Source organism: Oncorhynchus gorbuscha, linkage group LG14 (assembly GCF_021184085.1).
Source record: "Oncorhynchus gorbuscha isolate QuinsamMale2020 ecotype Even-year linkage group LG14, OgorEven_v1.0, whole genome shotgun sequence".
Classification (NCBI taxonomy): domain Eukaryota; kingdom Metazoa; phylum Chordata; class Actinopteri; order Salmoniformes; family Salmonidae; genus Oncorhynchus; species Oncorhynchus gorbuscha.
In genome coordinates, this window is record NC_060186.1 from 30336597 (window position 1) to 30342983 (window position 6387).

Below are 6387 nucleotides of genomic sequence, written 5' to 3' on the forward strand. Positions count from 1 at the left end.
TTTTAAGGGGGGGGGGGGGTGAGAAGGATTACTTTATCCTATCCTAGGTATTCCTTAAAGAGGTGGGGTTTCAGGTGTCTCCGGAAGGTGGTGATTGACTCCGCTGTCCTGGCGTCGTGAGGGAGTTTGTTCCACCATTGGGGAGCCAGAGCAGCGAACAGTTTTGACTGGGCTGAGCGGGAACTGTACTTCCTCAGTGGTAGGGAGGCGAGCAGGCCAGAGGTAGATGAACGCAGTGCCCTTATTTGGGTGTAGGGCCTGATCAGAGCCTGGAGGTACTGAGGTGCCGTTCCCCTCACAGCTCCGTAGGCAAGCACCATGGTCTTGTAGCGGATGCGAGCTTCAACTGGAAGCCAGTGGAGAGAGCGGAGGAGCGGGGTGACGTGAGACAACTTGGGAAGGTTGAACACTAGACGGGCTGCGGCGTTCTGGATGAGTTGTAGGGGTTTAATGGCACAGGCAGGGAGCCCAGCCAACAGCGAGTTGCAGTAATCCAGACGGGAGATGACAAGTGCCTGAATTAGGACCTGCGCCGCTTCCTGTGTGAGGCAGGGTCGTACTCTGCAGATGTTGTAGAGCATGAACCTACAGGAACGGGCCACCGCCTTGATGTTAGTTGAGAACGACAGGGTGTTGTCCAGGATCACGCCAAGGTTCTTAGCGCTCTGGGAGGAGGACACAATGGAGTTGTCAACCGTGATGGCGAGATCATGGAACGGGCACTCCTTCCCCGGGAGGAAGAGCAGCTCCGTCTTGCCGAAGTTCAGCTTGAGGTGGTGATCCGTCATCCACACTGATATGTCTGCCAGACATGCAGAGATGTGATTCGCCACCTGGTCATCAGAAGGGGGAAAGGAGAAGATTAATTGTGTGTCATCTGCATAGCAATGATAGGAGAGACCATGTGAGGTTATGACAGAGCCAAGTGACTTGGTGTATAGCGAGAATAGGAGAGGGCCTAGAACAGAGCCCTGGGGGACACCAGTGGTGAGAGCGCGTGGTGAGGAGACAGATTCTCGCCACGCCACCTGGTAGGAGCGACCTGTCAGGTAGGACGCAATCCAAGCGTGGGCCACGCCGGAGATGCCCAACTCGGAGAGGGTGGAGAGGAGGATCTGATGGTTCACAGTATCGAAGGCAGCCGATAGGTCTAGAAGGATGAGAGCAGAGGAGAGAGAGTTAGCTTTAGCGGTGCGGAGCGCCTCCGTGATACAGAGAAGAGCAGTCTCAGTTGAATGACTAGTCTTGAAACCTGACTGATTTGGATCAAGAAGGTCATTCTGAGAGAGATAGCGGGAGAGCTGACCAAGGACGGCACGTTCAAGAGTTTTGGAGAGAAAAGAAAGAAGGGATACTGGTCTGTAGTTGTTGACATCGGAGGGATCGAGTGTAGGTTTTTTCAGAAGGGGTGCAACTCTCGCTCTCTTGAAGACGGAAGGGACGTAGCCAGCGGTCAGGGATAAGTTGATGAGCGAGGTGAGGTAAGGGAGAAGGTCTCCGGAAATGGTCTGGAGAAGAGAGGAGGGGATAGGGTCGAGCGGGCAGGTTGTTGGGCGGCCGGCCGTCACAAGACGCGAGATTTCATCTGGAGAGAGAGGGGAGAAAGAGGTCAGAGCACAGGGTAGGGCAGTGTGAGCAGAACCAGCGGTGTCGTTTGACTTAGCAAACGAGGATCGGATGTCGTCGACCTTCTTTTCAAAATGGTTGACGAAGTCATCTGCAGAGAGGGAGGAGGGGGGGGAAGGGGGAGGAGGATTCAGGAGGGAGGAGAAGGTGGCAAAGAGCTTCCTAGAGTTAGAGGCAGATGCTTGGAATTTAGAGTGGTAGAAAGTGGCTTTAGCAGCAGAGACAGAGGAGGAAAATGTAGAGAGGATGGAGTGAAAGGATGCTAGGTCCGCAGGGAGGCGAGTTTTCCTCCATTTCCGCTCGGCTGCCCGGAGCCCTGTTCTGTGAGCTCGCAATGAGTCGTCAAGCCACGGAGCGGGAGGGGAGGACCGAGCCGGCCTGGAAGATAGGGGACATAGAGAGTCAAAGGATGCAGAAAGGGAGGAGAGGAGGGTTGAGGAGGCAGAATCAGGAGATAGGTTGGAGAAGGTTTGAGCAGAGGGAAGAGATGATAGGATGGAAGAGGAGAGAGTAGCGGGGGAGAGAGCGAAGGTTGGGACGGTGCGATACCATCCGAGTAGGGGCAGTGTGGGAAGTGTTGGATGAGAGCGAGAGGGAAAAGGATACAAGGTAGTGGTCGGAGACTTGGAGGGGAGTTGCAATGAGGTTAGTGGAAAAACAGCATCTAGTAAAGATGAGGTCGAGCGTATTGCCTGCCTTGTGAGTAGGGGGGGGAAGGTGAGAGGGTGAGGTCAAAAGAGGAGAGGAGTGGAAAGAAGGAGGCAGAGAGGAATGAGTCAAAGGTAGACGTGGGGAGGTTAAAGTCGCCCAAAACTGTGAGAGGTGAGCCGTCCTCAGGAAAGGAGCTTATCAAGGCATCAAGCTCATTGATGAACTCTCCGAGGGGACCTGGAGGGCGATAAATGATAAGGATGTTAAGCTTGAAAGGGCTGGTAACTGTGACAGCATGAAATTCAAAGGAGGCGATAGACAGATGGGTAAGGGGAGAAAGAGAGAATGACCACTTGGGAGAGATAAGGATCCCGATGCCACCACCCCGCTGACCAGAAGCTCTCGGGGTGTGCGAGATCACGTGGGCGGACGAAGAGAGAGCAGTAGGAGTAGCAGTGTTATCTGTGGTGATCCATGTTTCTGTCAGTGCCAAGAAGTCGAGGGACTGGAGGGAGGCATAGGCTGAGATTAACTCTGCCTTGTTGGCTGCAGATCGGCAGTTCCAGAGGCTACCGGAGACCTGGAACTCCACGTGGGTCGTGCGCGCTGGGACCACCAGATTAGGGTGGCAGCGGCCACGCGGTGTGGATGTATTATTAGTGTTTTGTATACTGTTCTGCATATACACAGAAAGAATCTGGTTAATTTTTCACAAGTATCATGCACCCTCTAATTCTTTCTCCCTCCCCTTCCAGAGGTCCTGAGCCCTGGAACCATGCCTCAGGACTTGCTAGCCTGATGACAACAACCTCTCCCTCAATGTGAGCAAGACAAAGGGGCTGATCGTGGACTTTAGGAAAAGGAGGGCCGAACAGGGCCCCATTAACATCGACAGGGCTGAAGTACCCCATGTATATAGCCTCCTTATTGTTATGTAATTGTCTTGTGTTACTTAAAGCATGAGAAGCTATTTCCTGATGATAGCACCAGCATTAAACAAAGGGGTTAGCATATTTCAACCCTGCAGGCGCTACACAAAGTGCTGAAATAAAATATAAAACATGCATTACCTTTGATGAACTTCTTTTGTTGGCACTCCAATATGTCCCATAAGCATCACAATTGGTCCTTTTGTTGGATTAATTCCGTCCATATATATCCAAAATGTCCATTTATAAAGCGCGTTTGATCCAGAAAAAAAAACTTACAAAAAACGCAACGTCACTACAAAATATTTCAAAAGTTGCCTATAAACTTTGCCAAAATATTTCAAACTACTTTTGTAATACAACTTTAGGTATTTTTAAACGTTAACAATCGATCAAATTGGAGACGGGGTGATCTGTATTCCATACAGGAAAGAAAACACACCAGAGCTGCTTTTCACGTCTTGCGCAACTCACAAAAGTGTTACCCGTTCCTAGTTGGCCTACTTCTTCATTGCACAAAGGAATAACCTCAAACAAATTCCAAAGACTGGTGACATCCAGTGGAAGCGGTAGGAACTGGAAACAGGTTCCTAAGAAATATCCCTTGGCAATGACAACTCGGGAACAGAGAGAGGCAAAAACAACAACAACAACAACATCTGAACAGTTAGTCCTCTGGGTTTTGCCTGCTACATACGTTCTGTTATACTCACAGACATGATTCAAACAGTTTTAGAAACTTCAGAGTGTTTTCTATCCAAATCTATGAATCATATGCATATCTTATATTCTTGGCATGAGTAGCAGGAAGTTGAAATTGGGCATCTTGGGGTTACCTGAAATAGGTCAAAGTATATACACTGCTCAAAAAAATAAAGGGAACACTTAAACAACACAATGTAACTCCAAGTCAATCACACTTCTGTGAAATCAAACTGTCCACTTAGGAAGCAACACTGATTGACAATACATTTCACATGCTGTTGTGCAAATGGAATAAACAACAGGTGGAAATGATAGGCAATTAGCAAGACACCCCCAATAAAGGAGTGGGTCTGCAGGTGGGGACCACAGACCACTTCTCAGTTGGAGAAGTGGTCACTTTTGAATGCTGGCGGTGCTTTCACTCTAGTGGTAGCATGAGACGGAGTCTACGACCCACACAAGTGGCTCAGGTAGTGCAGCTCATCCAGGATGGCACATCAATGCGAGCTGTGGCAAGAAGGTTTGCTGTGTCTGTCAGCGTAGTGTCCAGAGCATGGAGGCGCTACCAGGAGACAGGCCAGTACATCAGGAGACGTGGAGGAGGCCGTAGGAGGGCAACAACCCAGCAGCAGGACCGCTACCTCCACCTTTGTGCAAGGAGAGGCAGGAGGAGAACTGCCAGAGCCCTGCAAAATGACCTCCAGCAGGCCACAAATGTGCATGTGTCTGTCTGCTCAAACGGTCAGAAACAGACTCCATGAGGGTGGTATGAGGGCCCGATGTCCACAGGTGGGGGTTGTGCTTACAGCCCAACACCGTGCAGGACGTTTGGCATTTGCCAGAGAACATCAAGATTGGCAAGTTCGCCACTGGCGCCCTGTGCTCTTCACAGATGAAAGCAGGTTCACACTGAGCACATGTGACAGACGTGACAGAGTCTGGAGACGCCGTGGAGAACGTTCTGCTGCCTGCAACATCCTCCAGCATGACCGGTTTGGCGGTGGATCAGTCATGGTGTGGGGTGGCATTTCTTTGGGGGGGGGGGGGGGTCGCACAGCCCTCCATGTGCTCGCCAGAGGTAGCTTGACTGTTTTAAGGACATTACATCAAAGTTGGATCAGCCTGTAGTGTGGTTTTCCACTTTAATTTTGAGTGTGACTCCAAATCCAGACCTCCATGGGTTGATAAATTTGATTTCCAATGATAATTTTTGTGTGATTTTATTGTCAGCACATTCAACTATGTAAAGAAAAAAGTATTTAATAAAAAAATATTTAATAAGAATATGTATTTTAGTGTTCCCTTTATTTTTTTGAGCAGTGTATTTTAAATGTTCTAATTTATTTAATCTTTATTTAACTAGGCAAGATGAACTCAACAACATCGACATAGGCACACGTTACCTGCTATATTTGGGAAACAGGATTAACACAGAGAGAACTTGACAAAATACAATGCATGCTTCTGTAGTACGAGTAGTACAGTATCATCGGTAACAATTGTGTACAAGCCACCTAGCTAATAAAATACTGGGGCTTGCGGTCATTAGTTACATTTCAACACAGCGATTCCCCAATTAATGCGCAACAGAGTTCACCGGGAAATATTAACTAAACCAACGAATGAGAAATGGTGAAGGCTACCAGAACGAAGACATTTTTTGAGAATAAACGTGGTGAGTGATAAACGTAATTACATAGCTCACTCCCTACCCGGTCTCTCATTCTACTGTTATACGACTCTGTATGCGTTGTTTGTTGGCAACCTTGTTATTTACTTTGATATTAGAATGACCTGGGCAGAACACATCAAGTGAGTAGTGGGGTGTAGGAAGGTACTAAATGTGATGTGCATTTAGTAGGGGGCTGGGTGTGCCTCATTGAAGACCATATATGTTGCATTGATCTGATCTGTTATACACTATGGAAGTGTAGTGTATGGTTCTGCAGCCCGGACATCATTGGAAAGGCTAGATGTCATATAGGGACAAGGACTCAGAATATGTAGTGGGGCATTTCGCATTTGGCAGGAGTAAACAAGTGGGTATACAGATAATATTTACATGGGTTCCAGCTCATGTGGGAGTGGAAGGGAACGGGGCAGTTGATATAAAGACTAAACAAGCACTAAGTAGTGGGGATGTTGATGTGGCAGTTTCAATGATACAGAGGAAAGTTGGGGAGGGGAGAATGGCAGGAAGGGACAGAAGAGAGGAGGCTATATTTACAAGATTATGGGTGGGACACAGCCAGTTGAATAAGACCTTAAATGTGACAGGAAAGCATCCAACCGGAAAGTGTGATTATTGCCAGGAAACAAACAGTGGTCCATGTATTGATAGTGTGGACATTGTTGGAGGGAAAGAGAGAGGATGAGATCTAGTATGAGGGAGAAGGGGATACAGGAAATTTGTTTAAAGAGTATATGGAGTAGAACGTAATTAGATATAGTGTCAAATATTTTATATTTGTAAGAG